Source organism: Prinia subflava, chromosome 26 (genome assembly GCF_021018805.1).
Source record: "Prinia subflava isolate CZ2003 ecotype Zambia chromosome 26, Cam_Psub_1.2, whole genome shotgun sequence".
Taxonomy (NCBI): Eukaryota; Metazoa; Chordata; class Aves; order Passeriformes; family Cisticolidae; genus Prinia; species Prinia subflava.
The window spans coordinates 2,857,247-2,879,249 of record NC_086272.1 but is presented as its reverse complement, the minus strand read 5'-3'; the positions used below and the strand labels follow the sequence as shown (position 1 = coordinate 2,879,249).

The following is a 22,003-nucleotide window of genomic DNA, read 5'->3' as shown; positions in this document are numbered from 1 at the left end:
ATTGATCAAAAATCAAAACAAAAATAAATCAAAAAAATCCACAAAAATCGAAAAAAAATCCAAAAAAATCCCCCCAAAATCCCCAAACCCTTCCAAAAAATCCCCAAAAAATCCCCAAAAAAATCCCTCAAAAATCCCCCCCAAACCCTAAAACCCCCCCAAAAATCCCCAAAAGATCCCAAAAAATCCCCAAAACATCCCTCAAAATACCCCCCAGAAATCCACAAAAAAACAAAAATAGAAAAAAAAAATTTAAAAAAAAAAATCACCTGCTTGGGTGAGCTCTGCCTGACACAGAGAGGGGCCCTGGAGGAGGCAGGTGCAGCTCTGCTCTTCCCCAGAGGGTTTGTGCACTGCTCAGGAAAGGATTGCCATGGAATGGGGGCAAAAATCCTCCCTGGGGCTCCCGGGAGCACTCTCAGAGATGACAGTGAAAAATATATATAAAAAATATAAAATTCTGCACCTCTAAGGCTGGTTCCCAGAGCAGAGAAAGAAGGAGAAAAAGCACAGTTTGTTTGCAGAAACTGCACTCGCTCCCTCCCATTCCTTCTCATAGACTGTGTTGTCTGCAACGCAGGCAGCAGAAGAAAATAAAGGGGAGGTTTTTTCTTTTTCACTGGTTTTCCTCATTAGCTATGGCAAAGAAAGTTTTCCCAAGACTGTGTCTTTTTTCCTGGAACTGTTCAAACCTGTTCTGGACTGAAAAGCCAAAAAAACATCAGGAGCTCACACCTGTGACCCATCAGTGCCTGAAATGCAACATTTTCCAGTGCAAAAAGTCTGATAAGAGACTGAGCAAACCGAGCTATACCTCACAAAAAAAGATTATCTCTGAATTTGCTATCTCTTCAAAACAATGAAATGTTCCATTGTTTAATAGTATTCATTTTTCCATGTTTGTGAGTACTTTGCTTATTAAATAAATAGGTTTTTCCATTTTTCTTGAAAGCAACTTCTGACTCCCAAACCACAGAGGGGAGGGGCTACTTGAATTTGCATTCTAAAAAGAGCCCTTCAGAAATTTCCTCCCTAAATCTGCCCTAAACCAAAAAAATGTAGTCAGCAAGACTTTGCTTCTGCCTAGATCTATTGATATATTGCCAAAGAGAGAAGAGAAAAGAAAAATCCACTCTTGGATGTCTCAGGATTCTAAATCTATTTTTATGAGCCTTAAACATTACAGCTCTTTGCACCATGGAAATTTCAAAAGATCCTAACTGTGAAAAAGGCATATTGTGTGGCTCTACGCAGATATTTACTATATATGATATGCTAGGTAGAAAAGTTATGCTGTATTAACATTTGAATAATATAGTGAATGTAGTTTTGTAATTAACATTGAGCTTTAGTAATTAAAATAGAAGCTATGTGTGTGAGATATTCTTTTTAGCTCAAGAAAGAGAGAAGAAATTCTTTGCACAGAGATAACAGTTACAAGAACTCCTAAATCTTCTAGTGAAGAAGAATTTATGGCTTCCTTATCAACAGAAGCAACCTCTTCAAGGACTTAAACCAGACTCGCAGATGCTAAAGAATTGAAAGACAAGTAACAGCTGAAAACGATTGTTTTAAATAAAATATGCATAGTCATGAGGAGGTTCCTGAAAAAGAGAGAGATTTCTCTCTAGGTGCCCTTCTCCTGACTAGCCTTTGTCTGGAAGTGGGAGGGGCTGTGGCCCGGGCTACCTTCTTTTGCTATTATTGTCTCATAAATTGTCCTACTCTAAATTGTTTAACTTTTATTATTGTATTTGTATTACTTTTTTTTTAATAACCATTTTTATTTTTATTAAATTTCCAAAAATCCCAAAAGCGAGTGATTGGTGTTTATTACACTAACCCACCATTTTTCCTCCTCACGTGGCTATTCTAAACCCAAAGTTTTCCTTTCCATGAATCTCTTTAACCAGTAAGAACCTTCTTAGGCTTCTTCTTACGTCTCCCCTTTGTCAGGGAAGACACAAGAACTCCTGTGGCTCAGGAACTGAGTGCATCCCTAAGGAGCATGTGGGTGAAACCCTGCTGTCCTGGCAATGCTGATCTGTAAAACTGACGCTGTCTGGAGCTGCAGCTTGGAGCTCCTGGCAGGAGCTGTGGGGACAGGGGGGTGCCAGGGCAAGTGCCAGGGCCAGCAGGGAGCTGGGATGGGGGCAGAGCCAGGGGAAGGGCTCTCCCAGAGCCCCTGGAATGTTGGGGCTTGGACCCTGGCAACCGTCAACAGCCCACGGAATGTTTGGGATTTGGACTCTGCAGCTGCCATCAGCTCTTGGACGTTGAGGTTTGGACCTTGCAAAGGCCAAAGACCCTTGGACATCAGGGTTTAGACCTTGCAAAGGTCAAAGACCCTTGGACATCAGGGTTTGGACCTTGCAAAGGTCAAAGACCCTTGGACATCAGGGTTTGGACCAGCAAAGGCCAAAGACCCTTGGACATCAGGGTTTGGACCAGAAATGGCCAGTGGCCTTTGGACATTGACTTTTAACCTTGCTGCTGCCAACAACCCCTGGATATTGGCACTTGCCATGGCCCACGCTGCTCATGCCAAGGCGCAGATGGAGACCACCCCCTCAGCAGAGTTTTGCCTTCAGGGGAGCAGTCTCTCTGCTTGCTGCTTTCCCCAGCTCTCTGGGGCCTTCTTCCCTGCTCCTTCTTGGTCATTTGTGCTCTTTTCTTGCCTGTTCCTGCAGACCCCGAGAGAAAAGCTTGCTGCCAGGCAGGACTCAAGCAATCTCCAGCTAGCAGGCATCAAAGAGGAAATGAATCGCTTCCTTGAGCAGAGGGAGGCTCTGCAAAAGCAGGTGAGTGGAACAGCAGTGGCACCGCAGCCATCCAGCAGGTGCTCTGTGCCCTTCTGGCCTTGCCATGGCAGAGCAGCAGCTCAGGGGGTGATCCCTGGGGCTGCCTCACGCTGTGAGCGTGGCAGCTGCTCTGAAGGACACTTAGGGATCTGCTGGATCTCAGCTGCTGCCCTGGACAGCAGGGTTGGTCCTCTGGGCTCTTGAGCAGCAAGCACCAGCATGGATTTCTGCTGGCCCCTTCCTGCTGGCCTGGCTTTTGAGGTGCTTTTCCAGGTGCCCTTGGTGACCCAACGAGAGTTCAAAACAAGTTGTCCATATCCAGTGTGAGCCTGGTCCTTTCAGGACAGGGACATGTGGGAACTGACAGTGCTCAGATTTTAGGCTTTGGGCACTTGCTAAAAAGACAAGAGAGCAACTCTCTCATTCTGGCCTGGGAAAATCCAAAGGAGGAACCCAAACAATCCTTGGGAGGTGAAAAACAGTTAGCAGGTGGTGTTTTTCTAACCTGTTCAGTGGCAAAGATGTTTACAAAGAGGTGTAGGCTCTAAATGACCGGTCATTTTCATTGTACCAAAACACTGCATAAAAAGAGGGTTTTGAAGAACCAAGATTGCTCTCCACTTGCTGTAATAAGCTGAGAGTCGTGTCGTTATTATCGTGCCACCCTTAAAACAATAATGACAGGGACAAATGGAAAGTTGTCCTTTGCCTTTGCTCACAGTGTCTGCTGTGGCTGACAGGGACAGGCTGTAGCCTCTGACTGCTTTGCTCTGTTTGACTTGAGGTGGAAGAGTTGACAGCTCGGCTGGCAGCCTTCAGAGAGTGCCAGAAACCGATTGTGCACAAAGCTCAGCAAGATGGCAGTGAGGCTCTGGAGAGGGAAAAAGGCAGGTAAATGAAATCCTGTGGGACGCTGCCTTGTGATGAATGGATTCCCTCTCTCTGAGCTTTGCACCTGCCAGCATTTCCTGAGTGGCAGAGTTCTGAACTGTCCGTGCTGATGTGTTTCATTCCCTGGAGGTTGTGCTTCATTTCTTTGGAGCCCTCAGTTTCCCTGATGTAATAAACGCCAATCACTCGCTTTTGAAATTTATGAAAATTTAATAAAATTAAGAAATGGTTATATAAAAAATAGTAATACAAATATAATAATAAAGGTTAAACAATTTAGAGTTAGGACAAATTATGAGACAGTAATAGCAAAGAGTTACAGCCCGGGCTGGGTCCCCTCTCCATAGACAAAGGTCAGCAGGAGAAGGACAACATTAAAAGAGAATTTACCCCTTAAGAGGAGTCACCCCATGATTATGCATATTTTGTTTAACACAAGAGATTTTGCCTGGTACTTGTCAAAAACTTTCTGCTAATCCCCCAGGCACCTTTGAGTCTAAGTCAGGCTTGAAGAGGTTGTTTCTGTTGATTAGGAAGCCATAAATCTCTTTCCTCTGGAAAATTTAGGGGTTTCTGCAATTGTTATCTCTGTGCAAAGAATTTCCTGGTTATCTTCTCTTTCTCTTGAGCTAAAAAATCTCACACGCATAGGTTTTTTTTATTTTTGATTACTAAAGCTTAATGTTAATTACAAAACTCCATTCACTATATTATTCAAATGTTAATACAGCATAACTTTTCAATCTAGCATAATACATAAATATCTGCATAGAGCCATATAATATGCCTTTTTCACACCTGAGGACAAAGGCTTTTGGAGTAGCTCTTTCCCTCTAAGGGCTGTTGTGTTGTTAGGTTGGTGTCTTAACCCTGCCCAAGCTGCAGTGTAAGGAGCTGGACACATCCATCAGCTCCACCTTGGGTCTGGTACCTCGAACCCTTTGGGAGCTGGGTCAGCCTGGCATCCTGATTGCTTTGCTGGGCAGAACAATCTTAAACCTGTGATCTCTGATCTGAGCCAGATTCCCCTCTGAGGAGCCCAAGGGACACCAAAGTCTCTCCTGGCCATCTGTTGCCTTGCTCTGCAGGCCAACTCTAACTCTGAAGGGGAAGGAATGGAGCCTCAGAAACCTGGAAGGAAACAACCTGGCCTGGGTCAAGCAGGTGTCTCAGCTCCATTCTGCTTTTCACCGGGGTGAGCAGCTCCTCTCAGACCGCATAGGAGAACTGCAGGAGCTCAGCATCCAGGTAACCTGTGCAGGGCATCCTCTTCTCCAGGGACACACAACACCACCTTCGGCTGCAGCTTGGAGCCCCAAGTGCTTCCTTCTGCCAGCAGCATCCACTGCTGCCGTGTCCTGCCCGGGGCTGCTGCTGCGCCCTGGGGCCAAGGCTGGCTCTGGTGTCTCCTGATGAGGTTTTTCCCCGTTCTGTCCTGCAACAGGAACTCTCAGAGGAGAAGCAGGGGCAGACTCCTTTGGAGCTCCTCCATCCCTCTTAGCAGTGGAGTTGGTGCCTGGGCTGGGCACTGAGCAATGTGGGGAACACAGGCGTGGTTATGGCAGGCTGGGGAGGGCTCTTCCAGCACAGCCAGTCCATCCCGTGTTTGAGCTGCCCCACCAAGGATGCCCATTGCCTCCCTTGCTTTGTTTGGTCTTTGTCCCCGTTGGAATCCTTGGCTTTGCCCCTTCTGTGTCCAGTGTGGTTTTTTGTTGCTGTAGGACATGAAATGAACCACACAGATGCCGTGAATTCTCAGAAGGCTGGAAAAAGGTGTTTATTCAAAATGTGATTTCTTTATCTACTATTTACAGAGACCAATATGATTGGGTGGCAAAGTAAACACCTCTTCAACCACACTGGTCAAGCCAGAGGGCCATCAAGAAGTCCCTCCTCTAAAAGGAAGGAATAACATAGATACAGTTAGCAAAACATTTCTTTTTGTGTAGAGCAAAGCGCCTGGGAAATTTCACAAACCAAAACATCTCAAACATGAAATCTACAGTTTTTTGCTTGAAGTCATTTCTCCCCCATTCCTCACCCTCCTGCTGCTCTGCTGCCCCAGCAGCAGCCCTGCCCCTGAGGCTGTGTGCATCCCTGTTGCAGATCCGCTCCCTGCAGGAAGCAGTGCAGCAGAAGGATGCTGCCCAGGCAACTCGAGAGGAGCAGCTGCTGCAGGAGCTGCAGGAGTCCCGGGCAGGCGAACGGCGCTGCAGGGACGCGGTGCAGCTGCTGCAGGCCGAGGTCTCGGAGCTGCGTCTGAGGCTCCGCAGCTCCGAGGACAGAGCAGAGGCCTTGGCCACACAGCACCAGCAGGCCAGCGGTGCCCACCGCACAGCCCAGTGCCAGCTGGACAGACTGCTCCTGGCTGTCCACCGCATGGTCAGGGACAGCAGCCACTTGGTCACTCGCAGCTCAGGCAAGCGTGGCAGGGCTGGGCTGGCAGAGGTGCAGAGGCTGTGGGAGAGCAGGGGGAGTGACCAGTGGCCCATGGTCAGCCTGGGGTTATAAATTAAAAGGTCCCCAAAACATCCAAGTTGAAATTTAGCAGCAATTTTTAATTGAGATGAATATAATTAAGTGAAAGGATACATTCAAATAAAAATGTATTCTATTCTTTATAAAAATAATTTAGCAGTGAATGGACCCGGTGGTATCAATAAAACATGGGCAAAAGGCAGGTGCCTACCCCACGTATGAATCAAAGCCTCTTCCATTTATAGTTTTATACTAAAGTTAACACCCCATCTCCTCTCATCTTCGACTGTTTCCTCCCAGTTTCAGTTCTTGAAATCTGCATCACCTTCTTCATGGCGCATGCTCCAGTTGTCATTTGAGGGTTTTCAGACTCTTTTGGGTGGTCTTTTGATGAAGGCTTCACTCCTCTTCTTCATGTCCTTTGTTTACCCCACTAGTTAGGTATGTGTGCCAAGCAAGTGCTCCAGTAGATCTTTAAAAAAAACTCTGGAGTTATCTTAATTTTCCTGGACTCATCCCAAACTTGTTTTTAGCATCTTCAAGGATGTTACTCCCTACTGACTCTCTTTGGTTTAATATCCTGTTTTCTCATGGTTTTTTTTTCCAAGGAGAGAAGGGTTTGTAGGGGTTTTTTGGGTTTTTTTGGTTTTTTGGGGGGTTTTTTTGGTTTTGTTTTGATTTGATTTTGTTTTTGTTTTTAATTTTTTAAATTAGAATTGAATTAAAATTTTTTATTAAAATTGAATTTTAAAATTCAGCTTTTATTACTGAAGTTCGTTCTACTAATCCTGCTAATATTGATTAAAATATAAAGTTACCATTAACACTAACCTCTAGCACTAACCTGTCGATATTAAGTGATATGACATATATATATAAAGTTAGAATTTAGCACAAACCATATTCATTTGTTACACTGGGGTGACAGGCTCAGCCTTTCAGCCTTTAGGCTGGCCCCAGCCTTGGCGAGTCCTGGCAGCCTGACAGCCCTGCAGGGTCACAGGTCTGTGTTTGGACAGGGAGAAATGATCAGCACCAGGAGGGAAAAGGGCCCGAGCCCTGTCAAGCCACAGGGCCCGTGCAGCTGTCCCTGGGGCAGTGCTGGCACCAGTGGTCATCAAATGAATGATGTGACACAGGCCCTGCTGCAAGGGCGGCTCTGGGACAGTGACAAAGGCACTGCCACCCTCTGGCCAGGAAGAGGCCTGGTCTGTTGTACACCCTGGCACTGAATCTTGAACCAGAACGGCTTCTCTTTTCAGAAGAGGGTCATGTTGTGGGCCTAACTGCTTCTCAGGCCAGGGATGACCCCGCAGAGCTCACGGTGGACACAGTGGAAGCAGCCCTGCAAGACCTGTGGCAGCACCTGGAGCATTCCCAGAAGGACCTGGTAACGTGTGCCCAGTGCACCCAGAAATCCTGTCCCACTGCTGGGCAGACAGAGCACCAATGCCAGCCTGGGTGGCAGTCCTTGGAGGGGGTTTGCCAGGGGAGGCAGGAGGATCAGAGTCATATCTACCACTTCTGTCCAGCTGCCCTCTCCCACCTGGGCGATTTCTGCCTTAGTGTTTGTAGCCCTTTGTCTCCTGCCAGCAGTGGCCCCGTGAGGTGATTCTGCTCCTCTTACCTCTCCCAGAATGATGCAAGGAAGAAGATTCAGGCCTTGAAGCTGCAGCTGAGCACGACGCAGGCTCAGAGGGACTATTTGTGTGCCTGCAATCAGGAGCTGCAAAAACAGCTGGCTGAAAGACAGGAAGGTACAGCCTCTCCTCTCCTCTCCTCTCCTCTCCTCTCCTCTCCTCTCCTCTCCTCTCCTCTCCTCTCCTCTCCTCTCCTCTCCTCTCCTCTCCTCTCCTCTCCTCTCCTCTCCTCTCCTCTCCTCTCCTCTCCTCTCCTCTCCTCTCCTCTCCTCTCCTCTCCTCTCCTCTCCTCTCCTCTCCTCTCCTCTCCTCTCCCACTGCCCCATTTCTCACCACTGGGGATCTCTGGTGCCACGCAGAGCAAAACTGCAGTGGCCTGAGATGGCGGAGGAGAAAAACCACCAGCAGACTTATCCCAAGCAGGGCCACTGAAAGCTTTTTTTGGAGGCAGATCCCGTGGCTGGCAGTGCACCTGGCTGTGCCACCAGTGAGCACCTGCAGAGCTGCTGCCTTTCAGGTGCCGTGCCTCTGCCGAGGAACTGCAGCTGGACGATTCCTTGCCTTGACTCCTCCAAACTCCAGGCCAGCCCAGAGCCTCCAGGCTCTTGGCTCTCTGTGCCAGGGCTGGACAGGTGTTGCCATGAGGTTTTTTCCTGGTTTGCTGAGCGTTCATATTAAAGGAGAAATGTGCAGTTTCTCGCACTCGTGAATATAAATACAGGACCATGTTTTGTAAACACTGCCCTTGTTATGAATTCCTTCTCAAGGAGAAGGGGAGGTTGAATGACAGCCTCCTTGGCCGATCTGGTGGGGAGGTGGGAATTCCATCCTCCAATCCACAGGCCTCATAGGAAATGTATAAAAGTGGGTTTTTGTAAATAAACGGGGTCTTCCTGCCCTGCATGCCCGAAGAACCAAGATCTGTCTCCCCAGTCTCATTTCTGGTTAGGCCCCGCAGTGATAGACAGGCTCCCCCCAGCTCCTCTCTCTCTCTTTGACTGCCTGCTCTGCATAAGCCTAAAAGCAAACACACTTTCCTCTTCCTCTCAACCCTGCCCTTTTCATTTGTTTTTTTTTCCTCTGCCCAGAAGTTTCCCTCATTCCTGTCAGCTGTGGGAGCCCTTGTGGGCTCAGGGCCCGGCAAACACAGCCAGGCAGAGATGCAGGATGCACATCAGTTTGCCTTTGCTTTGCTTTGCCCCTTCTCCCCCCTCCCTGGTGCAGCCATAGAGAGGGCAGAACGCAAGAACTCTCTAGAAACTGCCCTGAGGGAAGAGGCCACTGCAAGAAAGGAAGAGGCCATGACCCTTCACCAGGAGGTGGCATGTCTGCAGAGCAAACTGGAGAGCACGGAGAAGGAAAGGAAGGATGTGCTGGTGAGAGTGGCAGATACCATGAGGGGCCATTTCTTTGCTGTTTGGGGGCCTTCTCTCACTCTCTCCAAGGAGCTCCTTTCTCCAGTTACACTTTCCTCACTGCATTCTTTGGAACAGGGAGGAAAAGATGTCACAGCCGTGTCAAACCCAGTCAGGCCTGAGGCTGCTGACTTGCCTCCCTGCTGGAGCTTTCTGCCCTTGGAGCTGCAGCTCTCAGTGCCCACACCTGCAGCTCTGTTCCTCCCCAAAGGAACACCTGAGCAAGGCTCCAAGAGGTTGGGGAAGGGCAGGAAGGGACCTGGGACAGGCTGAGGGAGCTGGCAAAGATGCAGCAACAAGGGGGGCCCGGGAAAAATCTGCAGCATCCCGAGAGGCAGGGAGAGGAGGGGCAGCCCGTGCTGAAAAGCAAAGAGAGACACAATCACTGACTCTTCTTCTCCCTGTTTTGGAGCACGAACGGGACAGTCTGCAGGCAAATCAAGAAAAACTGGAGTGTCGGATCCAACTTCTGGAAGAATCAGTCACAGCCTCTGAAACCCGAGCAAACTCAGCCATGGAAAGGAATTGTGCCCTTCAAGAAGAACTCCAGACCATCATATCCATCTTTCAAATTAAAAAAGAAAAACTGGAATCACAGGAAAAGGAAATGGAGATGCTCCAGCAAGAGGCAGCAGAGGCCAAAGCTTTGCAGGGCCATCTCGCTGGCATGACTGCCGACCTGTCAGAAAGGGAGAGGGAAATCAGGTTGTACCAGGAGCAGATAAGAATGCTGGAAAAGAAGAATTTAATGCAAGCATCTTCCTTGAAAAGAAAGGAAGTAAACCAAATGAGAAGAGAAGCTGAGAGGGAAGCCATGAAGGAAGAGCTGGAGCTTGTGGCTGCTACTTTGAAGCAGAGGGAAAATGGAGAACTTGAATGGAGAAAGAAGGCTCAAGCCCTGAGTGCTGCCCTTGCCAAGAGTGAAATGTCCAAAGGGAGTCTAAGGAAAAAATCAATCATCCTGCAGAGAACAGCTCCCGGCAGGGACACGGACCAGAGCTGTCTGCAGGTAGGCACTGGGATTGATCTTCAATCCACTCAAACGCCCCTGAAGGATTCCAGCGCTATTTCCCATCCAGAGGTGGGAATATATATCCCTGTCAGTCCATGGCCTGCTTGGGCAAAGCAGCCTTGTCTGGCTGACTCCAGCCAGCGGCCACTGGCCTGCGGGAAGGTTTCCTGGCACACCCGCAACGACTGACACAGCTCTGGAACTTGCTGCTAAAATCAGCTCCACTCCAAGAGCTGGGCATGGGGAGCTGCTTCTCCCATGCCTGGGCAAGGGCAGGCAACACGTGGTGGTTTGGATTTGGTGCAGGAAGGAACGCAGCAGCTGAGCCCAGTGATGGACTGAACTGAGCAGAGCTTTGTCCCCAGGGCTGAACAGCAGCTGCACTGCTGGTGCTCACAGCATGCCTCCAGAGAGGGAGAGTTCTGAGGGACAGTTTTGTGATGCTTTCAAAGAACGGAATCATCTCTGTTGCGGTGTGCGTTTTCCAGGACGCACAAGGCAGCATCGGGATGCGACACATTTCCCCCCGGGGAGACGTTTCCTCCCCGCTCTGGACTTCGGTGGTCTCAGCAGTTGCTTTTGGGGCTCAGAGGTGTATCAGAGGCGAGACAGGTCTTGGGGTAAACTAAGGAGATTTATTACAGGTATAACTGAAGCATAACAACTAAAAGCTGGACCCCAAGGACAGGGAGCACATGGTCCCACCGTGGGTTTTATAGACGGGGCGATACAAAGCAAACAACCAATGAGAATGCACTCAGGGAAGAGTCTAGGGCAGGGAATACAGAACTAAATCCAATGGGAATAGCAAAAGCAGTGTAATGATATGAAACAGCAAATGATATATCAAGTTAGGGAAGATTGGCAAGGAAGGTTCTAGAAACAGAGGCAGGGACACAGAGAAATGACACATAACATGTATAATTTAAATCATAACACACAAATGAAATATAAAGCTAGCTTGAAAACTTAAAGCAGAAAATCCACACCACAACACATCTCCCCTCTGAATACCCAGCAGGCTCCTGGAGCAGAAGGGGAGCGGCTGTCACAGCACTCAAGGAAAGGCCTGGAATGTGTGCTGAGTCTGCTTGCATCACCAGAAAAGAAGACAGAGTGGAGGGAACTCAACGCTGAGCCCAGCAGGAATCTTGGGCAGGTAAAATGGGCTTTCCCTGCCTCTGCAAAGCCTCAGGCTCCTCTGCAACACGACACTTTTCCCCAAGCAGCACTTTGAGGTGCTCTGCTTGTTTCCTTCCCTCTCCCTCTCCCCACTGAGGGCATCTCGGATTCTTGTCTCCGAGATTCGGTGGTAAAGTGTCTTTTGCCCTCTGAAACACCTGGCACCAGAAGCAGAAGAAGAGTCAGGAGTTGCCAGTTCTGGTTTTCCAAGGTTGTTTATTCTTTCTCATCTCACAGTTCTCTCTGTGCTCTGCCAAGGTTCCTGCTGCAGCAGAGAACTCGTGGCAGCTCCCCTCTGGTCAGGAGGTCTAACCCTTTTGTACCATTCCTCTGACCCAAACATGGTCCACAATGCATTCTCTATTTACAACTAATTGCCAATACCTATCACCTACCCTAACCATGTCACTCTAAACCAATCCCTTGTGACCCTGCACTGCAGAAGATGGAGGGCAAGAACAAGAAGGAAGAAGAACAGGTCCACGCCCTGATTCCTCCATCTTGGCTCTCCAGCCTCCATTCTAAGAAATCCCAAATTCTGCCTTTTCACCCTGTGATAAACCAACTACTACTCATTTCACACTCTTGAGACTTGTAATTCCTCTTTCACTCTGTGCCAAGGTTTCCAACCCCCTTGTAGAGGTTCCAAACCTCCTGCTCGGGTCCCAGACCCCTCTGCTGGGGTCGCAGACCCTCCAGGGTGGTCAGAGAGATGCCCTGGACTCTGACATGGGCACACACTTGTATTTTCTCTCTCTTGGCCTTCACAAATGCACCTTCACTGTGGTGCCTCCCTCCTTGCCCACACTTGATTCTCTTCCAGAACCCACAGCAAGAGCTTCATGCCCCCAATGTCCTCTGGTACAATTAAAGGTCTCTGAAGAGACATCTCCTTGCCTTGACATCCAGGGGTCCTTTTGCTCCATGTGACCCCTTCTCCCACCCTGTGTGCAGGCAGAACATCAGTGGAGGAGCTGGAAGGGCTGTAGGCATCGGGAGAGTTTGCTCTCTGTGCGTGGGGCTTCCAAGGAGCTCGAGTAGAAGAGTTCTTCAGAGCCTTGTGTAAGCAGCAGCCTCCTGCTGAGGCACAGCCTGTGGAGAAGGGGTCAGTGCGCTGAGATCTGCTCAGGGCCAGTCTGGGAGCCTCTTCCTTCCCCTCTGACACGGACAAAGGGTTTGCCAGGGCTGGAGTGGGGGCTGTGTGGGGGCACAGCCTGTGCCGTGGGGCTGCGGGTGCTCCTCAAGTGTGGGCTTGTCTGAGCTGGGCCTCTGGGCCTCTTTCAGGTGTGCCCACTGCATCTGCAGCTGGCCCAAGACCAACAGCACCAGCAGGAGGACGTGGAGAGCTGTGCAGGGACCAGCCAGGAGCTCTCCTCTTCCTCACCACCTGCCAGCCATCATTCTGGAATAAAGAGTTTTTCAGCAGAAGATTAGATTCAGTTTTTCACTGGCACAATGAGGCTCCGGCGAGCTGTTGTGCGATTTCACCACTCGAGGCCAGAGCTTGTCCCTGAGACAAGAAATGGGAATTTGAGGTGTCACCAAACTGCTTCTGGTCCGAGTTTTCCAGGAGAGAATGGGGAAAACCTCATCAGGAGACACCAGAGCCAGCCTTGGCCTCAGGGTGCAGCAGCAGCCCTGGGCAGGACACGGCAGCAGTGGATGCTGCTGGCAGAGGGAAGCACTTGGGGCTCCAAGCTGCAGCTGAAGGTGGTGTTGTGTGTCCCTGGAGAAGAGGATGCCCTGCACAGGTTACCTGGGTGCTGAGCTCCTGCAGTTCTGTGCTCGGAGTGGAGCTGCTCAGGAGCCTGCTGAGGAGCAGAAGGGAGCTGAGAGGCCTGGCTGATCTGTCACGGTGTCCCTCCAGCTGCTGAGGGTACCAGAGCTCCAGACCACCCACTCGTGGAACCAAGGGGCCACCGTGACACTGCGGGCTCTTGTGGAAGAAAAGGGCCACAGTGACACAGCAGGGAAAAAAAATGGGCCCAGGAGACTCTGGTCATGCTGTGGAACCTCATGGAACCAAGGGGCCTTTGTATCATAGTGGAGCTTTTTCAAACCAAGGAGATCATTGTGACATGATGGAAGATGATTGAACCAACAGGCAAGGCTGCATGGAGGCAAGGATTCCATTGAGACTCTGACAAACCAAGGATTCCACTGTGACACTGACAAACCAGAGATTCCACTGTGACACTGAAAATCCAAGGATTCCATTGTGACTCTGACAAACCAAGGATTCCACTGTGACACTGAAAATCCAAGGATCCATTGTGACACTGAAAATCCAAGGATTCCACTGTGACACTGAAAATCCAAGGATTCCATTGTGTCACTGAAAATCCAAGGATTTCATTGTGTCACTGACAAACCAAGGATTCCACTGTGACACTGACAAGCCAAGGATTCCCAGCTCTACCCCTTTATAAATAAGAGTGTGTTCCCTGCTGCCAGTGACTGCCAGCACTTAGGAAAGACTCACACTTTTGACTCACAGTTTATGGTATAACATAAATTATGAATTTTATAATCATAAATCTATAATTAATATTAATAATTATTATTAAATTAATGTTAATTTATTAATATTAAATCATGACAGGTTAAGGTCCAAGGAGTGTCAGTGATAGTATCTGAGTGTAAAATTGCACTCAAATGAATACAGAGACAAGCTCTAATCCCCAATGAAACAATTAGTGTGCATCAAGCATGATTCTTACCCAACAGACATCCTTATAGGGAAGAAGAGAGGTTCAGCCCCTTGACTGATGCCAGCAGTTATCAAGGAGTCTTCCCTGACTTTTCTCTCATTCTTGATTTTAGTTTTATACTATTTCTTTCTGTTTATGTGGAGCTTGAGTCTGCCTCAAGTCAGACCTACAAATTTGCACAATGGTGCAGTCGATACAATCACTCCGTGTATGAATGGCTACATAATCTGATCCTTCGGATTTGAAGAAAATCCTGGCCTCAAATTTTACACCTATACCCTCTAAAATCAGCCTTCTCTCCACCTCTAAAATGCTGGAGAGAAGACTGATTTAGTGAGGTTGGAATTTTGTAACTGTTAGGTAGAAATTAATGAGGGATTCCATCTTTACACCCAGTGGGAGGGTTTGGCCAGGTACCCTGAGGTGTACAAGGTTCTAACAACCAGACCTGCCTCGGGAGGAAATATAATTTACAGACAGAAGTGAGGAAAGCAGTCAGGACAGGCCATCTATGTTCAACCCTTAATCAGGACCAAATTATTCTGAATCTGACCAAGGTGGACAGGCCACCTACACTTGAAGGGGGACCATATAGGTAAATATATGCTCAATAAATAGCCAAATGCCTCATCATCTAATTAGTCATGCACCTGGATGGAAGAATGAGATTCCCACAGCCCCTACCTACTATCCAATAAAACCACAGCCAAGGGAAGGGGCTTGGCAGAATCAGTGGGGAAAGAAGACCCTGTCAAGCCTGGTGCACTCTCAACAGTGTGGGATGACCTCCTGCTGGTGTCGCAGCCTTCGGTGAAATACCACTACTCTGATCATTTTGGTGAGCAAAAATGATGCCCAAATGATCTTCCTGGGTAGAGGAGGGGAAGGCAGACCATATCTGAGACCCCAGTGGGTAGCCCTGGCCTTCCGTGACCAGGCTTGGCATGCTGGGGACACAGGGTACAGCTGGTCCCCTGCTCCAGTGGGGTGAGGTGGCCTCCCATCCCAGCAGAGAGAGAGCAGACCTGCTTCCTGTGACCAGACTTGGCCAGTGTGGGATGTAGAAAACGAGTTCCAAGTGTAAGTTCCTACATTTCCAGGGTGATGGGGTTGGTGACCAGTTAATTGCTGGTCATCGTGTTCTCGTGTTCCCTCCTGTTTGTTCAACTCCTTGTATTGCCTCTGCTGTTCCCAAAGATGGCACCTGTGACCATGAAGAGGGAAGTGACATCCAAGCCTTCATGCAAATTAAGAGACATTTAGCACCATTAAAAGGAAGAAAGCCCTAGGAAGATGAGCCAACATGTATTTAGAGAAATTAGATCACAGTTTTTGCTGAGGAAGGAATAGGACTATCCCTCAGTTCCAGTTTGTAATCTTTACAGTCCCACCTTATGTTCAAAGGAGCAACACTAGAGGAAGGACCCTGGACCTGGAGCAGGCAAAGTGCCTTCCTGTGCACTCCCGTGAGGACAGAAGTCCCAGCTCTGCCGGCAGACAAAGCTGAACCCCTCCTCCTCCTCCGTGTCACCACCGGGAGCGGCGGCAGTGCACGCGACCCCTCGGGCCCCCGCTCGAGCTGACCCTTAATGAAGGGGTTCAGAGGAGCTGCTCTCCGGCCCTCATTCATTTCAGCTGGGGCCTCATCCGGGATCAGCCACACCCAAAGAGGACTGAGGATGGGACAGGCACCCGCCCTACCGGGCCTCCAGGCACAGCTGGATACACCTGGACCAAGGGACGGCTGGAGAGCGGCGACACGCAGGAGCACCGGACTGTTGGGAGCCCAGGGCATCCCTCTGGTCTCCCTGGAGGGTCAGGGACCCTGTCAAAGGGGTCTGAGACCCAGGCAGGGGGGGTTGGAACATGTACAGGGGTTCTGGGATCTGTACAGGGGGGTTGTAGACCTTGACACAGAGCCCAGAGAGACATGATCTTTGACTTCAGTCCATGGGAGAGACTACCTACATTGCAGGAGGAATTAAAAGTCACCAGGGTGTGAAGTAGATAGCAGTTAGTTTATCACTGGGGGTGAATGTATTTTGGGTGTGTGGGCTTGAGAAGAAAAAATGGAGGATTGGGGACGTGGTCCTGTCCTCCTGCTTCTTCTTCTTGTCCGACATTTCTGCTGTGAAAGTGGCACTTTTGGATAGGGTCAAAGCAGATATGACCTGTCTAAGCATAGGTGTTGGGTATTGGTGATTGACTGTAAATAATGGAAAGGCAATATGTAGTATAAGAGGTCAAGACCCTCCCAGGCAGGAGGAGTCCATGTATGATCCTGCTGCTGCACGGAGCTCCTCAGGGCACGAGAAGAGCTTGAGAGATAAGACCTAATAAACAAAGAGCAAGACCTTGAAAGACTAAAAACCTGAAGACTCCGTGTTTTTCTTTGCATCCTGCTGGTGAATCCTGAAAGGGCAGAGACATTTTACCACCCTGACCTCAGGGGGTTAAACCTGAGACCAGACTGGTGAGTGAGACCGGTGGTGGGAGTAGGAGGCAAGTGAGGTGTGAGTGAGACGGGGGCCGGCAGCTCAGACCCCAAAGCGACTGTGGACCCCTTACTACCGCGGTTCTGGGCTCCTGAGGGGGCTGGCTGGGAATGGGGGCAAGTGAGAGGAAATAAGGAGTACTTGAGGTGCCTCCAAGGGGGATAAAGAGGGGCGCCCGCCGGGTGTGTGGAGGTAACTAGAGAGTGAGTGACACACAGAAAAAGGGAGAGGCCCCTCTCTCAGGGCTTAGCGGCCCAGGCCCTTGCAGAGTGCAAAGAGCCTAGGTGTAGAGGGGGTGGTGTAAGCTTACAGGGTGTCCCCAGGCGCTGCTGGCACCAGGGTCCACGAGGAGCCCGGTCCCCTGGGTCACACCAGATGTGCCGTAAGTGTTGTGTTGGTGCAGTCCTGGGAGGGGGCCGTAAACCTGCCCAGAGCACAGGGGTGGGGGGCCAGGGATCGGGCAAGAAGGAAAGAACAGTGGGACCTGACGTCAAAAATAATTGGAGAAGAATGCATCATGAGGGTAGGGGACGAGTATAAGACCTCAGTAGGAAAAACAGCTTGTAAAAGATATTTAATAACAAAAACTTTAGGCCCTAAATACATTCCCCAAGAACCCAATCGTTACTGGTCCATTGAGAAGAAAGAGAAAGGGTGCATCTGTCATGAGGGTATGGACTGCATGAACGTGCTGATAAAGAGATAAATCCCTTTTGGGGAGTAAAGAGAAGTGTCCAAATATTGGGAATGTCCACCAGAAACAAGCGGTACCTTTGGGGAGGCTCCTGAACAATTCTTTTGGATCTGCAGAAATACAGCTTACACCAAACTGCCAGGGACTGGGCTGGGAGTTGCACCATAGGAATTATTAAACCTGCCTTCTTCTTACTCATAAAGAAATCAGGACCAAATTGGGGAGTTCTAGTATATGATGACCTGAGAAAGACTAACTGGAAAAAGAGAAGCATAGTTGAGATAGGGGGGACCCAAAAGTGGAAAAGTAAAGTATGGACCCTAGAAGAAATAATTGAAACTTACGGGCCGGTCACCTGGGCTCAAGATGGGTCCTGGGGACACCATACCCCGATTTATTTGTTGAATCAGATCATCAGACTCCAAGCAGTACTTGAAAAAGTTTCCAACAGAACAGCCCTCGCCCTTGATCATATATCTATATGGCACCAGCAAAGGGACAGCAGGGACAGGGTGGTGGCACCTACAAGGGGACAGAAGGAATGGGGTGGTGGCAACTGGGGGGGACAGCGAGGAGAAGGTGGTGGCACCTGCGAGGGGACAGTGGGGACAAACACACATGTCCCCAAGGCTGGCAGTGTTCTGAGGACACACACATCTCCCAAGCCTGCCTCTCCCCCAGTGACACAGCTGTCCCCTGTTGTCCCCAGGGCCAGAGCACGGAGCAAGGCCTCCAGCAGGTGGACACCTTGGTGGCCCGGTACTGTCATGGCTGCCTCTGGTGGGGGCTTCCCTGGCTGCCCGTCCTGCGCCTCTTCCACCCCAGCACCCTCCAGCCACTCCTCAGAGCCTCAGGTAGGACATGGGACACCAGGTGGGTCCCCAGGGCCACCCATGAGTGTCACCACACCTGGCACAGAGACCTGGCAGGGCCCAGGCAGTGGCCACCAACCCAATCCCAGCGGTGTCACCACAGCAAGGCCAAATGCCACCCTATAGTGGCCACCAACCTGTCCATGGGATTCCCCAAGGCCACCCAAAGGTGTCACCATGTCCAGCTCTGGTTTTCCCCCAACCCCCATCCTTAGTGGCCATGGGTGTTGGGAGAGGGTCCCCACCCCAGGGTCCCCACCTGAGGGTTAATGGGTGCAGACAGGGTGGCCTCATCCCCAGTGTCCCCACCCAGGGGACCCGATGCCACCCCAGTGAATCCCTACCCACCCCGTCCTTGTACCCTGCAGCTTTTGTGGTCCCCAAGGACAAAATTTTCTACGGCTTCCTCAAGCCCTGGCTGGGTGAGTGCAGGGGGCTAGGGTGGGGACAGCACCCCTGGGTGCCCTGCAAATGGAGCTGGATGTCTCAGCACTCTTGGGTGGCCCCACAGATGGATCTGGATGTGTCACAGGGGCAGTGGAGGATGGAAACATCACCCCTGGGTGCCCCCAGGATGGATTCGGGTGTGTCACATGGGACAGGGGATGTGAGGGACAGGGTCAGCCCCCCTGGGTGCCCCCAGGATGGATTCGGGTGTGTCACAGAGGACAAGACAGGTGGGGGACAGGGTCAGACCCCCTGGGAGCCCTCAGTGGATCCAGGTGTCACAGGGGAGGAGACAGCAGGTTATGGGAACAGAACCCTCGGGCACCCCCGGTGGATCTGGATGTGTCACAGGGACAGGGTCAGCCCCCCTGGGTGCCCTCGGCAGACCCCGGTGTCCCCTCGCCAGGGGAGGGGCTGCTGCTGAGCGGCGGGCAGCGCTGAGTGCGGCACCGGCGGCTCCTGACGCCCGCCTTCCACGGGGATGTGCTCCGGAATTACCTGGGAATCTTCAACCAGAGCACCTGCGTGCTGCTCGTGAGAGATCCGAGATGGGCACGAGTCCCCCACCTGCACCCCAAATCCTGACCTGCACCCCAAATCCTGACCTGCACCCCAAATCCTGAGTCCCTAACCCACAATTCTGTCCTGCACCCACTGCTGCACCCCGAGTCCCGTCCTGTATCCCAAATCCTGTACTGTCCCACACCCCAAACCCAAACCTGACCCCTCTCCCACCCCTGTCCCACCCCCAAATTCACCCCCTGCCCCCATCCCCTGTCCCTGACCCCCTCCCTGTTCCCTCCCTGACCCAGTCTGTCCCCACAGGCCAAGTGCGAGGCAGCAGCAGCGGCAGCTGGTGGGGGGCCGGTGGAGTTGGAGGTGCTGCAGCCCCTGAGCCTCCTCACCCTGGACACGCTCCAGAAGTGCATCTTCAGCCACAAGAGCCACTGCCAGGAGCGAGTGTCACCTGTCCCCACTGACCATCCTGGTGGCTGTGGTGGCCTCACCATGGTCCCTGCTGACCATCACGGTGACCGTATAGGCCCCACCATGGCCCCCACTGGCCATCCTAGGGGCCATGGTGGCCCCGCCATCATCCCTGTTGGCCCTCCTGGTCCCACCATTGCCCCCTGGCCATCCTGCACTTGTCTTCATTGGTCATTCTGGTGGCCCCAATGGCCCTGCCATCGTCCCTGTTGGCCATCCTGGTCCAACCATTGTCCCCTGGCCACCCTGCAATTGTCCCCACTGGTCATTCTGGTGGGCCCAATGGCCCCACCATCGTCCCTGTTGGCCTTCTGGTCCCACCATTGCCCCCATTGGGACATCCTGGCCCTGCAATTGTCCCCATTGTTCATTCTAGTGGCCCAAATGGCCCCAATGTTGGCCATGCTGGTGGCCACGGTGTCCCCTGCTGTCCCCATTTCCTGCAGACGGCCCAGCGAGTACATCCAGGCCATCCTGGAGCTGAGCTCGTTGGTGGTCCGGCACCAGCTCCGGCCACTCCTCCACCCGTGGTGGCTCTACAGCCTCTCCTCTGACAGCCGGCACTTCGCCCGCGCCTGCACCACCGTCCAAGCCTTCACCGCCAACGTGGTGCAGCGCCAGCGCCACGCACTCGCCTCCCTGGGCCACCAGGCCTGGCTGGATGGCCACCAGGGACACAGCATGGACTTCATCGACCTCCTGCTGCTCACCAAGGTGGGGCTGGGATGGTGGCCATGGAGGCCTGAGGGTGGTCCAAGAGGGTGGTGGTGGCCATGGGGGGATGGTGGTCAAGAGGGTGGTGGTGGCCATGGGGTGGTGGCCATGGAGGCCTGAGGGTGGTCCAAGAGGGTGGTGGTGGCCATGGGATGGTGGCCATGGGGGCATGAAGGTGGTCAAGAGGGTGGTGGTAGCCATGGAGTGGTGGCCATGGGGGCATGAAGGTGGTCAAGAGGGTGGTGGTGGCCATGGAGAGGTAGCCATGGGGAGATGGTGGTCAAGAGGATGGTGGTGGCTGTGGAAGGCTTGGTCATAGACCCGTGGCCAGTGGGGAGCTGGTGGTCACAGGGAGGTTGGGCATAGACTGGTGGCCACAGGAGAACAGTGGTGGCCATGGGCAGCATTGACCATAGAGCTGGTGGCCAGTGGGATGGTGGTGCCCATAGGGTGGTGGCCACGGGGGTAGAGTGGTGGCCATATGTGGGATTTGGCCATAGACTGGTGGCCCCAGGTGGCCCGGGGCTCATCTCATCCCCACAGGATGAGAACGGCCACACCCTGTCAGATGAGGACACAGCAGCTGAGGCTGATGCCTTCATGTTTGAGGGTGAGCATGAGCTCCCAGGTGCCACTGCAGGGGAGCCACTCCAGTGTCCCCTCACTCACCCAATGTCCCCACAGGCCACGACACCATGGCCAATGGCCTGGCATGGCTCTTCTACAACCTGGCCAGCCACCCTGAGCACCAGGAGAGGTGCCGCCAGGAGGTCCAGCAGCTCCTGGCTGGCAATGACACTGCAGACATTGAATGGTGAAATGTCCCCAGGGCCACCCCTGGCCATGTGGTTCTGGGACACGGTGCCACCCCTGCTTGTCCCCAGGGAGGACTGTCCCAGCTGCCCTTCACCACCATGTGCATCAAGGAGAGCCTTCGGCTGCACCCTCCTGTCACTGCTGTGTCCGGCACTGCACCGAGGACATCCCCCTGCGTGATGGCCGTGTCATCCCCAAGGGTATGGCATGGCCAGGGTGTCCCCTGTGTCACCACCCACCCTCATCTGCTGTCCCTAAAGTGGCCATTCCCATCCCACCAGGGGTCATCTGCCTGATGAGCATCTACGGGACCCACCACAACCCAGACCTCTGGCCCAAGCCCAAGGTAGGGCCAGGCTACGAGGTGTCCCTGTCACCATGGTGGTGACAGCTGTGTCCCCTCGGCATGATGGTGTCGGTGTCCCCCCAGGTGTTCAACCCCCTGAGGTTCAGCCCAGAGAACAGCAAGGGACGGTCCCCATCATCCTTCATCCCCTTCTCTGCTGAGCCCAGGTACGCGCTGCGAGGGGACAGGAGTGTCCCCAAGTGCCACCCCTGTCCCTGGCTGGGTTCACAGTGGGGTGACAGTGACAGTGGGGCTGTGGTGGCAGGAACTGCATCGGGCAGAGCTTTGCCATGGCTGAGATGAAGGTGGTAGTGGCACTGACCCTGGCCCGGTTTGTGCTGCCGAGGGACGCAGCGAGGCCACCCCCGCGCCGCAAGCCCGAGCTGATCCTGCGTGCCGAGGACGGGATCTGGCTGCTGCTGGAGCCACTGGTGGGACTGGCCTGAGGGACACGGGCCACCAGGACATGGGGACACTCTGCAAGGTGTCTGGAGGAAGAGCA

At 52.0% G+C, this 22,003-nt stretch overlaps 1 pseudogene; it reads left to right on the top strand.

Moving 5' to 3' along the window:
• Positions 1-2,759: 2,759 nt before the first annotated feature.
• LOC134562208 (cytochrome P450 4F3-like) lies at positions 2,760-21,947 on the top strand (annotated as a pseudogene).
• Positions 21,948-22,003: the final 56 nt, after the last annotated feature.